The sequence below is a fragment of the Phyllostomus discolor genome, chromosome X (assembly GCF_004126475.2).
Source record: "Phyllostomus discolor isolate MPI-MPIP mPhyDis1 chromosome X, mPhyDis1.pri.v3, whole genome shotgun sequence".
Taxonomy (NCBI): Eukaryota; Metazoa; Chordata; class Mammalia; order Chiroptera; family Phyllostomidae; genus Phyllostomus; species Phyllostomus discolor.
The window spans coordinates 104551876-104567347 of NC_050198.1; the positions used below are offsets into that span (position 1 = coordinate 104551876).

Genomic DNA, 15472 nt, shown 5'->3' on the forward strand with positions numbered 1-15472 from the left:
AAGTGTATTTCCTTTGCCAGATTGGGGAAGTTCTCCTTGATTATGTTTTCAAATAAGTTTTCAATTTCTTGATCTTCCTCTTCTCCTTCTGGCACCCCTAGGATTTGGATGTTGGAACGTTCAAAGTTGTCTTGGAGGTTCCTAAGCCTCTCCTCATATTTTTGAATTCTTGTTTCTTCATTCTGTTCTGGTTGAATGTTTATATCTTCCTTCTGATTCAAATCATTGATTAAGTCCTGTTTTCCTTACCTCCACTGTTGGTTCCCTGCATTTTTATTTCATTTTTCAAAGCCTTCACTTTTTCCTCTCCTTCCCAACCATACTCAACCATTTGTACGAGCATCCTGATTACCAGTATTTTGAACTATGGATCTGATAGGTTGGCTTTCTTTTCATCGCTTAGTTCTATTTTTGGAGCTTTGATCTGTTCTTTCATTTGGGCCTTTTTTTTTTTTTTTGGTCTCAGCACACTTGCTATGTAGTAAAGGGTAGAGGCTTAGATATTCAGCAGGGCAGGGCAACCCACGTCACTGCGTTGTGACGCTATATGTGGGGGAGGGGTTGAAAGGGAACAGCGCCGCTTGCTCAGCTCTCGACAGGCTTTCAGTCCCTTCCCCCACTACCCACAAGCAAATTGGGCCCTTCTGGTGCTGATTCCCAGGTGCGTGGGCTTGTGTACATTCTAGGGCCCTGTGGGTCTCTCCAACGAAGTCTTCTGTGAGGCCAGAAGTTTCTCCTGCTGCCGTCTCAACCCCCACAGGTGTTTTCAGTCAAAGGTTTGTGGCTTTATATCCCTGCGCTGGAGCCCTGGGTTGTGTGGTCTGTCTCGCTCCCCAGTTGTTCCTCCTGGTTTATCTGCGCAGGAATGTGGGACCATCCAGTCCACCAGCTGCCACCTCACCACAAGTCCTCTCTACCTGGCTGCCCGTCTCCGCCCCTCCTACCAGTCTGGATGAATATTTCTTCTTTAACCCCTTGGTTGTTGGACTTCTATACAGTTCAATTTTTCTGTCAGTTCTGGTTGGTTTTTGTTTTTGAATTTGTTGTTTTCCTTCTTTTGGTTGTGCGAGGAGGCAAAGTGTGTCTATCTACGCCTCTGTGTTGGCCAGAAGTCAGCTTTGTATGTTTTGATGCTCCATTCTTAAGTCCATACACATGTTTTCCTGATGAATTGACCTTTTTATCATTATAAATTCTCCCCTTTATATCTAGTAATACAACTTGTCCTGAATTCTATGCTGTGCAATATTAAAGTAGCCACCCCAGCTTTCCTCTGATTCCTGTTGTAATGGAATGTCAGAGTTTCCCAAGACCACCCCCCAGGTTCAGTGCTTAGCTAGGAGGAACTACAGGATGCAGCATACAGTTCTGCTTGCCATTATGATTCGTTATGGTGGAAAGATACAAAGACAAATCAGCGAAGAGCAAGAGTACTGGGGCAAAGTCCAGAGGAAAACAGGTGCAAGCTGCCAAGAGCCCTTTCCCAGTGGAGCCTCTGGCTTTGAGCACAAAACAATGTGCTCAGTTTTCCCAGCATCAATTTGTGTCAACGTGTGTGCAGTATGTGCCAGGTAAGCTCATTAAAGATTCAGTGACCAGGTTTTTTATTGGGCAGTTGTCATGTAAGCACCTTCTCCATAGATTACCCAGATTCAAGATTTCCAAAAAGAAAGCAGTCATTCAGCATAATCCATATGGTTTGTACAAACAGTTTAGGCACAGTAAACCACTCTATCTGTATTGGCTTTGGGTAGTATGGACATTTTGTAAATGTTAATTCATCTGACCCATGAACTACAGAATTTTTTAATTTATTTGTGTGTTCTTCAATTTCTTTTATGAAAGCCTTGTAATTTTCAGTATATAGGAATCTCACCACCTTAGTTTAACTTATTTTCATGTATTTTATTGTTTTTGATGCTTTTTGAATGTGATTATTTCTTCTTAAGGTATTTCATCTTTTTGTGTATACAAATACAACTGTGTTATGTATGCTTACTTTGTATCCTGCAACATTCCTGATTTTGTTCATTGGTTCTCACAATTTTTTGGTTGAGTCTTTAGGATTTTCTTCTTACTGATCTTAGAGAACAATGTTGGAAATTTTCACGTTTGAATGTGGTGTGAGGTGAATGTCATATGTAGCCTTTATGATATTGAGATATTTTCCTTCTCTACCCACTTTGTGGAGGGTTTTTTCATCATGAAAGGATGTTTCATTTTGTAAAATGATTTTTTGCATCTATCAAGATAATGATATGAATGTCACTTTCATTTTATTAATGTTGTGCATCACAGTTATTTGTTTCAATGAGTTGAACTAACCTTAAACTCCAGGGGTAAATCCTTGGTCATGGTGTATTCTTTTGATGTGCTGTTAAATATTTGATCTGCTAATATTTCGTTGAGAATCTTTAGAACTGTATTTATTAGGTTTTTGGTCTCTTTTTTTCTTGTAGTTTTCTTATCTGACTTTAATATGAGGGTAATTCTGGCATTGTAAAATGAGTTTGTGAAAGTTTCATAACTCTAATTTTTTGAGAAGTTTCAGGAGAACTTATATTGATTCATCTTAAATATTTGTTAGAACTCACCAATGAGAATATCTGGCCTTTGGCTTTTCTTTGTTGGGACATTTTTGATTATTGATTCAATCTTCTTACTCATTATGGGTCTTTTCAGATTTCCTATTTCTTCTTTATTTTTATCATGGTAGACTGTATGTCTCTAGGAATTTACTAATTGCTTCTAAGCTGTTAAATCTGTTGGCTCATAATTGTTCATACTGGTCTCATGATGTTTTGTGTCTGTCTGTTATCAGTTGTAATGTTTCTTTTTCCATTTCTGATTTAATTTATCTTTTGTCTTTCTTAGTCTAGCTAACTGTTTATCTTGGTTGACTGATGTCTCTATGGGGCTTCTGGGCTCTATTTCATTTATTACCTCATTGACCTTTATTATTTCTTTCCTTCCGCTAAATTTGGGCTTAATCTTTTCTTTGTTTCCTTTGTAATCTCTTCCTTTGGTTCCGTGAGGTACAAAATTAAGTTGTGTATGTGAGATATTTATTTTTTCATAGTGTACATGTTTATCACTATAACCCCCTCTTCAAACTGCCTTTAAAGCATGCCGTAAGTTTTGATATACATGTTTCCATTTTCATTTGTTTTAAGATTTTTTAATTTCCCCTTTGCTTTCTTCTTTCAATGATTTTTTTTTTTGTTCAAGATTGTGTTATTTAATTTTCACATTTTTGTTCAGGTCTTCTCCTGTTATTGGCTTCTAGTTTCATATAGTTGTGGTTGGAAAAGATACTTGGTATGATTTCAATCTTAAATTTTCTAAGACTTGCTTTTTGACCTAACGTGGAATCTATTTAGGAGAACCTTTTATCTGTGCTTGAGAAGAATGTGTAGTCTTCTACTGATGGATGGAATATTTTTTATATATCTGTTAGGTCCATTTGGCCTAAGGTATGGTTCAAGTACAATGCTTTTTTGTTGTTTTTTTTTCCTCTGGATGATCTGTCCATTGTTGAAAGTGAAGTATGGATGCCACCTACTATCATGGTATTATTTTATCTTTCTACTTCCAGATCTGTAACTCCATGATTAATATACTCGTATTTTGGGTCTCCAATGTGGCTATACATGTATTTACAATGATTCTATCTTCCCAATAAATTGAAAACTTATCATTATATAATATATTGTCCGATGTAATGTTTACAAATATGGTATGTACAACAGTAATACCAATAAAGGAGAAAAATAAAAGAGAATTATGCAAGACTAAAATTTCTATATGACAGTAGAATTCAGAGAGTATAAATCTGTAACTGATTCTGATAAGTATGGGAAAACTTAGGCCAACCATTAAAAATGATTTAAAAGCTGTCGTTGAAAAACGATTAAAGAAATTAAAATGGTACACTACAAATATTCAGTTAATTTAAAAGGAAGCAATAATGGCAAAACAACCAACGACAAAAGATATGATACATATGAAAGTGAAAACTAAAATGAAGATAAAAAATCAATTATAGCAATAATGATATTAACTGCGAATTAAACAGTTCTATTCAAAGGCAGAGTATGTCAAAATGGATACAAATGTAATGTATATTTGAGTTCTTTATATATTAACTCATGCAACAGAACAACAACAAAAAACAAGTGAAAAAATGGGCAGAAGATCTAAGATGACACTTCTCCCAAGAAGATAGACAAACAGCCAACAGATATATGGAAAGATGCTCAACTTCGATAGCTATTAGGGAAATGCAAATCAAAACTAGAATGAGATACCACATCACACCCGTTAGATGGCTGTTGTTAAGAAGACAGGTAATAAATAATAAGCTTTGGGAGAGGTTGTGGAGGAAAGGAAACCCTCATTCACTACTTATGGGAATGTAAACTGGTGCAGTCACAATGGAAAACAGAATGGAGTTTCCTCGGAAAATTAAGATCAGAGTTACGATATGATCCAACAATGCGTCTTCTGGGTGTCTACATGAAAAATTCGAAAACATTTATTCATGAAGATATAAGTACCCTTATGTTCATTGCAGTGTTACCTACGGTGGCAAAGACATGGAAAGAACCAAAATGTTCTTTGATAGATAATGGATAAGGAAGCTGTGGTCCATGTGTACAATGGAATACTACTCAGTCAGGAGTAAGGGCGCAATGCTGTCCTTTGTGACAACATGCATGGATCGTGAGAAGATCATGCTAAGTGAAGTAAAACAGAAAATGTTATGAACCATATGATTCCACTCATATGTGGGATATAAAACTGAAAGCAATAAAGGAACAAACAAGACAAATAAACACACAAAAACTTATAGACACGGACAACCACATGGTGGTTACCAGAAGGCAAGGGCGATGGGGAGAAAGTACTAAAGGGTAAAAGGGGTCAAATATACAGTGACAAACAGAGACCTAAATTTGGGTGCTAAACCCAGAATGTAATATACAGGTGATCTATTATGGAATTTTATACCTGAAACCTATATTATGATATTAACCAATGTCAGCCCAATAAATCTAAATAAAAATTTTAAGTAAGGGAACATGAAAAATGTTCTAACTATATGGTGTCTACAAGAGACAAACTTTTGACTTAAAGATGCAAGTTGAAATAAATAGATGGAAAAATATGTTTCATGCAAAGAGTAACCACAGGAAAGCTGAAGTCATTTTACTAATATTGGATAGCTGTCAGTCTATTCCATGTACCTGTGGCTCTGTTTCTATTTTGTTTTAAAAGAAATTACATGTAAAGCCCTGGCTGGCGTAGCTCAGTGGATTGAGCGCGGGCTGCGAACCAAAGTGTCGCAGGTTCGATTCCCAGTGAGGGTACATGCCTGGGTTGCAGACCACGGCCCCCAGCAACCGCACATTGATGTTTCTCTCTCTCTCTCTATCTCCCTCCCTTCCCTCTCTAAAAATAAACAAATAAAATCTAAAAAAAAAAAAGAAATTACATGTGGATGTTTTGATATTCCCCCTGAATTCTGAGGAGTTTGTAACTCTGTAAATTGACAGATGTATCACTCAAGAACCTTAGTAATGTGAAACTTAAAAATAGAAAAACTCTGTGAGTTGCCCATTCAAACAGTAACATCTGTGATGCAGAGAATTTCTAGGAATTCTTAGGATTCTCATCATTGTGGTTTAGAGCTACAAATGTCTAGTGTATTTCACAAATGGTTATGTCTGGCGGATATTATTTCTCCACGGGAAAAATAAATTGTTTAAAAGCTTACATATTTGTATCTAATATGGAAGAAAAATCCAGTAACATGTGATTTTTGTATGTTACTAATGTAGAGTCTTACCATTTGCTTAGATGGTTCTGTGTGGTTACTACTTCCTTCAGCCACAGTTGCAAGCTTGTATGTAGAGATATTAATCTGCCTGACATTTGTTCCCTGAAATTGTCACCTGGCTTACTCCTCTTCATTCTTCAAAATCATTTCCTCAGCAACACATTTGGTTTCCCTGTGAAAGTCCACCTATCACATGCTGTCATAGCATGTATCAAAATAGTAATAAATTGTTCTTTCTCTATAGGGAAGGACCGGTTTTTCTATGCAAGTTGTAAGCTAAAGGAGAGCAAGAACGACATATATTTCTCACTGGTGTATTCATATCACTTACCACAGCACTGAGAACAAAGTGGTTTTTACTAAGTTTTTGTTCTATGTAGTAAGAAAAACATGCATGAATGAAGGATTGAAATTACTGAAAGCAAATCAACAGGTTAGTCATCATAGCCAACAATATCATTCACATACTTAACTAATGCTAAACCTCTCATTTAACTTCCTTCACACGCGACCATTCAGCTCCTGCTTTAAAATAATCACAATGCCCCTTGAATAAGTTCAAAATTAAAACAAAATATATACTTTTATTTGAATGTATCTTGTGAATGAGCTAATGCTGCCAGGTTAAAAAGTTATATAAACCACAATAGATATTCCAGTGTGGTTCCAGTTTGTTTCTGTTGGTACATTTATTAAAATGATCATTTAACTTTACAGATTTAAGTGCATTTCCTAAGTGTCTTTGTGCAAAGTGTGCTATGGCTTTGCTAACACGAACACAAATATACACTCATCCATGCAAAGATCCACTGCACCAACTCTAAACCCCATTGATGCTTGTTGAAGATTGAAAATGTTTCTTTATTGTTAACACAATTTATATTGAGGAACATACCAAATTATCGTAGGTACATAACAGACACTTAAATAAGTGTTCGTTTGTTTGTTTATTGTTTTATCGTTGTTCATTTACAGTTGTCCCACTTTTTTCCCTCTTGCTCTCCCCTGTACCACCCCCCCACACCCCCAGTCAGCCCCCCTGCCCCATTGTCCGTGTAAACTGTTCATTAAATTTAATTTCAGACTTATCAAGGGAAAACTTGGCCTGAAATTTTCTCCTCACACTCAAATGCATTAGCAAGTCTTAGGCAGCCTTGCATGTTGACTAAAGTCATGAAAAACATATCAGTTTGATTCAATGCCTTTGGGTAACTCGCTTTAAGCAAAACGTCGAAGTTCTGATGCAACGTTCAGTGACTGTGTGAGTAAGAACGACATGAAACCAAAGGGAAACAAAACTATTAACTGCACATATACCAAAGTCATGAAATCAATGTCTTTGAGCAGAAAACAATCTAGGCAAAAGGTATGTTTATTGGGAGTTAATGAGAACAGACATTTAAATGTAACTCAATAGGGCAGAAAAGCTGAAGGGATTCGGAAGTACAAATCGGTGGTTACAAATAGTCACGAGAGGTAAAGTACAGCACAGGGAATACAGCCGATAGTGTTCTGATAACTATGTGTGGTACCAAGGGGGTGGGGATTCTCATGTGATCACTTAGTAAGTTAGCTCACGTGCAGTTACTGAGTTGTACACTTGAAACTAATATAATATTGCATGGCCACTATAATTGAGAAATAAAAATATTATTAATAAAAAGACAAATATAACGATAAAAATCACTATTATGCTTAAGCCCAGGTATAGGCATTTCTCAGTTTCCATCAATCACTTATTTTTACATTTTGAATTTTATAAGCATAGATGCACCTAGCCTATTGATAGGTTGATGATATTAATCTTGCATCAATCCAGAGTTTTTTTAGTTCATTATATTTTTGTGGACTAGGATTGCATATTTAAAAACAATTACTTTTCCACTAAAGGAACAAAATATTCATTTGAGCTGGCTTTTACTTACATATTTGGCAAATGTTAAGGAATATTTATTTTCTATTACTCATCTTCTAGTATCTATATGCCAGGCAGGAATAAAATTATCATGAAGATATTTTAAAAGGTATGAATCCCCCGGAGATTCCCCCCCCCTTCATTATTTGATAAGAAAAATTGCCTTCTGTGAATTCAATAACAGTTGAGGCCTCACAAAGATTTACACCATATTAAACATTGAAACCCAGTGTACAGTGGTTCCCCTGTGTACTCAGTTATCAGAATAACATTCTTAGACTGTCTCCTCAGCTTACATTTTATGCCAACAACAGAAAATTTAATATTACATGGTGCTGAGACAAGAAAAAGATCTATTTATGTATCCACTTGCACAACGCCTTAAAAAGGCTAAGTAGAAAAAATAATTTTAGATGTTTATATTTATTTCTCAGGCATAATGCAAGTTTTCAACCCAATGAAAAGCCTTTATCATCTGTCCAATGTTAATGTAGATTTTCAAGTGAAACGGTCTCTCTTTTGTTAGGAATATAACTTTGAGCGAAGTCGTTGTTGTTCAACTTATTCTAATAAGTCATTATTCTAATAATGTTCAACTTATTCTAATATAAACAGCCTTTGTTAACACATTGCTCTCCGTTATTTATCAAATAAACCTTTTAAACAATTGGAATAGAGAGTCACTCTTCCTCATGGACACTCTCATACATATTCTTAAACACTCTCTTTACTTAAGTTAGGAAAACGCAGCTGAAAATGCAAAGCAAGGCAATTTGCTTGCAAGGAAAAACATGCCACTTAATTGCATGTATAAATAAGTTACATGTATACAAAAAGCACTTGATCTGCAGCACTATAACGCCTGACATCTGTAGAATTTTGCTTGTATAACACATACTTGTGGTTCAGTAGCCAACTTGCTGTTTATAGTAGCTGCATTTGTTGCGTAAGCAGCTATAAATCATGCTTTTGAACAACGGTGCTCCAATGGATTCCAGAGATCATTCTCCAACAGCACGTGCACACATGTTTTCACACACACACAAATGTGCACGTGCAGGAACAAAAATTGTAGCCACATGAGTTTATAGAATTTACTTGTGGTGAGTTCAATGATTCTGTAATATTAAAATGGCTTTCTGCAACAACACATTAGGTATGACAGTGAGAAAAACACATTAATATAAACCATATTAATATTACTGTTAGTATAGATTTGGCGTGGCTCAAATGCAGTTTTGGGCATCATTGGAGTTATATTTTTAGTTATTTTGCATTAAGAATGCTGACAGTTTGGGGAAAATAATAATCTCAAAATTGTAAGCAGAACTTTTGGAAAGGTCACATGTATTTGCTATCAAAAATGACTTTCTTCCTTAATGCCATGTTACAGTTCAATTAATACATTTATTTCATGAAAATAATGAATTGTCATGTTACTAACATCAAGTAACTTAAGAAACTCACATAACATGCCAATACAGTAGAAATCAATCCAATTGAAGATTTTTTAGATATGCAATAATAAAAGTGAATTCAATATAATGTTTCCAGAGCAGTACCTCCCAATATTGGAAGACGGAATTTTTCTAATTTAATTATTAGGCTGACAATATTGCTTCTATATGTGTACATGTAACTTTATTGCTTGTAAAAAGAAAGATATTTAAATGTTGGATGTCATTATTATACATGACATAATCATGGGTAAGACAACAGGTATAACTATTTCTTCTGTTAAATGATTCTCCAGAACTCTTGCCACTGTTCAATGACTACTGTCTCATAGTCAAAAACTAAACTAAATTTCAATGTCGCCTCAATCATTGGGACAATTCTGGGTCAAGTATAAGGATTTTGTAAAAGTTAACCAGGCAAATACATCAGAGCTTTTCTTTGTTGCCAGTGTCTGAAAATCAATGCCCAATTACACAAGTTGGTTTAAAAATAAAAAAGGAAAAAAAAACCAGTTTGCAAATTAGCCCACACACAAGTGATATATTTCATGTTTATGGTTTTTGTCTTCCTGTACCACTGACTTTTCCATCCAGAACTTGAGTTTTATAAAGACAGGACTTTCTGTTGGTGGTGTTGTTCATTGGTAAATCCCCAGCCCCTGGAAGAGTGGAACAATATAGGTAGGAAATAAATATTTATCAAATGAGTGAATGGTTACAACCACATTCTGAGTTCTCAACTGAATGGATAAATCATATTTAGAAAAGAAGTAAACAGTTCAAATAGGCTTACTAAGATGCCTCTGCATAAAGCATCTGATGCAGAGGATAATAAATGCAATTATCTATGTGCTTTAACTAGCATTGAAAAAGGAAACAACACAAAATTATAAGGGGATTTGTCTAGACATTTCACTTTGCAAGGGGCGACTTCACATTGAAACTAACATTTACCAAAAGAACAACTTTTTTAATCATTCTAGTGACTTGGCCAAATTTGACAACAAACATAATTCAAGTAAATGGATTACAATGAATTCCTAACAAAGCATAATTAATTGTCATATATTTAGTCGATTAGAATTTATTTTGAAGGGCATGGGAACAAAGCATAATACTAAGGCATTAAGCAATTTATGCATTAAAATACATTTGTTCTGTTAGCAAAATAGTATTTTCAACTTATCTGCAAAAAATTTCATTTTCTGAACAATAAAGACAAGGATGTTTGGTAGAAGATTTTAGCATTATTGGATTTATAAATTCCTTTTAAATTATCTGAATATTGAGGTGAATATACTTGATCAATTAGAACTGGTTAAGCTGCAGATAAATTATTTTATGACAGGGTAACAAAATGCTTTACCGTCTTCATGAGACTAATAGTAAGATATTAGATATATTACTACAATGGCTGAGGGATAAAAATTTCCTTGAAAGGTATAAAAAAAGGTACAAACTTCCTCAGGGGTTATGTTTACGCTGCATGATATGACATATTCTACAAGCATTCGATTACACAAATCAATAGCCAGAACCTCCACAGTATCTTATCCATATTGATACTGGATATCAATTTCTTTCACTTATTGGTCACTATTAGAGGTTCATGTAAATCTGAAAACCTTAAAGCCTGGTTTCTTGTGCAAATTATTTCCAATAGTCCCACTGCCTTTCCTGAAAAGTCTGAGTTCTAAGTCATTTCCTGATTTCGTTTATGCTTTTGAGGAATAGAACATAATAGATTTTGCTATTTTTCAGCAGAGATGTCGCCTAGATGCAACTCTAGGCTTCATTACATTGATCTTCCTTTGAGCAGTTAGAGAGTAAGAAACAAAACAAAACACAGCTTACTTAAAATATAAAAACACATCATTTTGTCCACCCTTGTCCCAGCATGATTACATGAGTAAAGGGAAGAGGCGGGGCATTTATCAATCTTGTGAAGGAATCAAGTAAATAATTGCATGCATTAAGAATATTACAAATTCACTTATGAGGTCAAATAGTTTATTGGTGGAATCTATAGGGTTTTTCTATATACACTACCGTGTCATCTGCAAACAGTGAGTTTAACTTCCTCCGTTCCAATTTGGATGCCTTTTATTTCTTTTTCTTGTCTGATTGCTGTGGCTAGGGTCATCTGGAGAGCATTACGCTAAGTGAAATAAGCCAGGTGGTGAAAGACAAAAACCATATGATCTCACCTATAAGTGCAACCTAATGAAGAAAACAAACAAACAAGCAAAACAGAACCAGAGACGTGGAAATAAAGAACAGACTCAGGGTGACCAGAGGGGAGGGGGATAACAGAGGAAAGAAAGGGAAGGGTAGTCAAGGAACGTGTATAAAGGACCATGGATAAAGCGGAGGTGGGGGTAGCAAGGCATTGAGGATGAGGGGTTGGGAGGGTACAGGGAAAATGGAGACGACTGTACTTGAACAACAATAAAAAATGTAAAAATTAAAAAAGATTATTACAAAGTGGGCTTAGTAAATAAGTATGACTTTTATGAGCTGACATGCTCTTTGGGTGACATATTGTGTTCCTTACTGTCCCCCAAGTGTTCATTGTGGTTTGCCTGCCATCATGTTGCTCATCCATTTCTAACCTCCAATGTACCTTGCTAGCTTTCAAGGTCTGTGCTGACATAATCCCCTTTCCAAGGTGATGCATGGACAGCAGTGGCAGCATTAAAATCAGGTGCAGAAACCCAAAAGGGACTTTAAAGTGTATCTGACATTAATTTTATACAGAATTGTAGGGAAAATGGAGTCAGCCAGGCTCTATCACCTGGATGTCTGGGCAAACATAACATGGAAGGGTTCATATAACCTGGAGTAAGGGCCAGAGCATGCGTAGAATGAAGCTCTGTTCTACAACTGAAGGTCTGTATCGGCACCCTGCCAGCTTTGTGTGCACTTAGTATATAAGGGAGTCGGGACTTCCCACAGTGCGACTTGCCATTTGGGGCTCGCCCCACTCCGGAATCAGGGCATTGCCAGGCATCCTGATGGCTCTGAGAATTTTCTCCCATCTACCAGAATCCCGCGTGAATCTTCCTGGACTTGAACAGCTGCAGGACAGTGCACAACACTAAAAGGTTCAGGAAAAGTCCCAAGGGAAAACAATCAGGAGCTTCTCAGCACCATGTCTGGTTTTGTGGGATTGAGAGAAGGCACACAATCTTAAGACTTGTTCTCTATGACAACACAAAATAAATGGAGTGGGTGGCTCCAGAGAAAACAGCAGGAAAACTCACCAAATGCCTTACCGGGTTGACTGGGGAAGGCCTTTTCTTCCAAAGCCAGTCAGTAGGGAGAAGGCAACTGCTTCTCCCATTGTGTAGAGAGCAATGCAATACAAAGCTTCAAGAAACACGAAAAAAATCACAGAAAAACAATACTGTCGAAGGACCAAAATAAATTCTTACTGGCTGATCTTGTAAGGAGTAGGAAAAACTTAGACCATGAGAAAATGGGAACCTGGCTGGCTAGAGCCAGGAGATTTCTAGGTTGCTGAGCAAACGTCCTGCCTTCCCGCCTTAGGCAAGAACGCTTGGTTTGAAATTCCCGCACGTGGTCTCTGTAAGCGAATTGCTAACTGCCACGTCTGCTTCTGTATAACGCTTGCTTGCCCGCCCCTATATAAGGACATAGTTGTAAGCGCTCGGCGCGTCTCTCGTTTGCAGCCCCTTGTGGGTACCGTGTCTCTGGACACTCTGAGAGTTCACCCCTGCGCAGGTTAAACTTGGCCAATAAAGTAACATCCTTGATACCCTGAAAGTCTCCGACATTTGTTCTCGCATTTGCTGGATGCAACAATCTCAAATTGTAGATTTTCAAAAAGTCGAAGATCTACAATTTGTTTGAAAAACATTTGGATTCCAAGATGGCTGCCGACTAGTTGGAAACTACACCCACCTGCCCAGTGCCAAACCTGATTTACAGCTAAATTACATAACAATCAACCTGAACAACCAGCTGAAAGCTAGCTGAATGGAAATATTATAAGCAAGGATTTACATAACGGGCTCCCTCACCCATGTACAGAGGCAGACAAGCCAGAGAGATCTTGGCTGCAAAACTCCCTCCCCCCAAGAGCATGGGGTGTTAACCCCATGCAGGTAACCCAAACCCAGAGCAAAAGAGATGCCAAGAGGAGCCCACATAGCATCTGGTGATGAAAATCAGTGGGGATTCAGTCCGCCTGGGAGAGAAGAGGGTCTGCTAGAGATCCAGACGCCACCTTCCCAGGGTCGTGCACTCTTACAGTTACAGCACCAGCCTGGGGAGTGCATGCCTGGTCTTCTGCCCCCTGGCAACACCACTCTGCCAGGTTCAGGTCCTGCACAGGGGTTCTCTGGCTGCACCCAACAGGGCCCTTGGGGAACTCTTTTTCTGGAGAAGCTCTTGGAACAGACCCAAACAGTGATTAGACTGAGTAGCAATAGGGTATATTAGTGATTTCTCTAAATAAAGCATCCCCTCACAAAAAGAAAACAGGTTTCAACAACTTGGCAAAACATCATCTGCATAGTGTGCCATGCCCCCATCGCCTCAAGCAAAATCTCTTTCTGTCCCCCTTTTCCTCCCCTTTGCCAATGTATTTCTTACTCCACCTGTTATGTTTCCTCGTAGAACACCTTTAAATCAGTGCATATACAAACTTAATGCATCACAGAGCAAACCTGCCATAGCATGACTAGTATTACTCTAGTGGCCAGAAAGCATTAATAAACAGGATCTCCATTTTACTTAAAATATTTTTCACATGTAGCCCTGGCTGGCGTAGCTCAGTGGATTGAGCGCGGGCTGGGAACCAAAGTGTCCCAGGTTCGATTCCCAGCCAGGGTACATTCCTGGGTTGCAGGCCATGACCCCCAGCAACCGCACATTGATGTTTCTCTCTCTCTTTCTTCCTCCCTCCCTCCCTTCCCTCTCTAAAAATAAATAAATAAAATCTAAAAAAATATATATATATATTTTTCTCATGTCTTTATACTTACAATTCTCATCTCTGGATGTGGTTGATAACGATAGCAATTGATTAAGGGGAGAACGTTCAAGTAATCCTACTCTCAGTCTGGTTTACTAGGGAATTGTGGGTATAAGACCAAATGGAGACATTCATGAGGCAGCTATAAAGCAGTTGTGAAATCACTAACTATATATCTCATAGATTCCATCCCTGCGAAATACCAACGGAAGAATCAGATACCTTTTCTTACTTCCTGGTGGCTTCCACTAGCCAAGATAATTAACTATGGGTTGGCACATGCTCTTCTCATGATGTGAATTTGAACTGCAGCCTATAGATTGTAGAATTTCATGTGAATAAGATCCTAAGTGCCACTTGTCAATATATAAATATATTATCGTCCTCACTGGCATGTCTCAGTGGATTGAGTGCTAACCTCTGAACCAAAAGGCTGCCAGTTTGATTACAGTCAGGGCCCATGCCTGGGGTTGCAGGCTGGGTCCCCAAGTGGGGGCGGTGCACGAGAAGCAACCACATATTGATGTTACTGTCTCTTTCTCTCTCTCTCCCCCACTTCCTCCCTGCCTAAAAATAAATAAGCAAAATCTTTTAAAAACAAATAAATATATTATCACAATGTTTGTTTTGGTACACTTGAATTTGGCTTGCATTTTCTGAATTTATGAATGAGTGTCTTCACATTTGAAATACATACAGAACTAAATCCACCAAGAAAGTGTTGCGATCCTATTTGCTATGCTGCATGTATAAGTTAATGTGATGATGTGCTATTCAAAACATAATGTTGCCTCTTGATTCCTGCATGGATTTTTAATAGTCACATTTCTAGGCTATGACAAAACAGTAGGAAGTGGAAAGACTAGAGTATTCTCCTATTATTCATTAAGTGGAAAGAAAAGTGGTTAGAGCATCATCTAATCGATTCTTGGGCAAAATTTTACAGCAGCTGACCCTTAATTAGTGTGAAGATATTCTATCCATATTTTATTTGTTCCCTTGTCTTACTGGGCAGTGCATGTCTCAAGTAAAGCATAAAGTTTTTTTTGTCCTAATCCCTGTGATATGACATGATTAATGAGATAAAATTCCCATTAGGAGTTTCCTACCAATCAATAAGCAGATGGGTAGTAGAGTACATGTTGCACAAGACAGCAGGAGATACTTAAGCTCTTGCTACTTTCATACAGAAAAAAAAAATAGAGAAATCCTATTTAAAGCTACAGTCAACATTTTCTAATAGTTTCCTTCTACATTAGATG

General features: G+C 37.3%; 1 long non-coding RNA gene across 1 annotated transcript; it reads left to right on the plus strand.

The window, feature by feature from the left end:
• The first annotated feature begins 986 nt into the window (after window positions 1-986).
• On the plus strand, window positions 987-15069 carry LOC118498533. The gene is made up of 3 exons (XR_004901016.1): window positions 987-1120; window positions 5903-5909; window positions 15058-15069. It is a non-coding gene; the product is annotated as an uncharacterized LOC118498533 (long non-coding RNA).
• The last annotated feature ends 403 nt before the right edge of the window (window positions 15070-15472 follow it).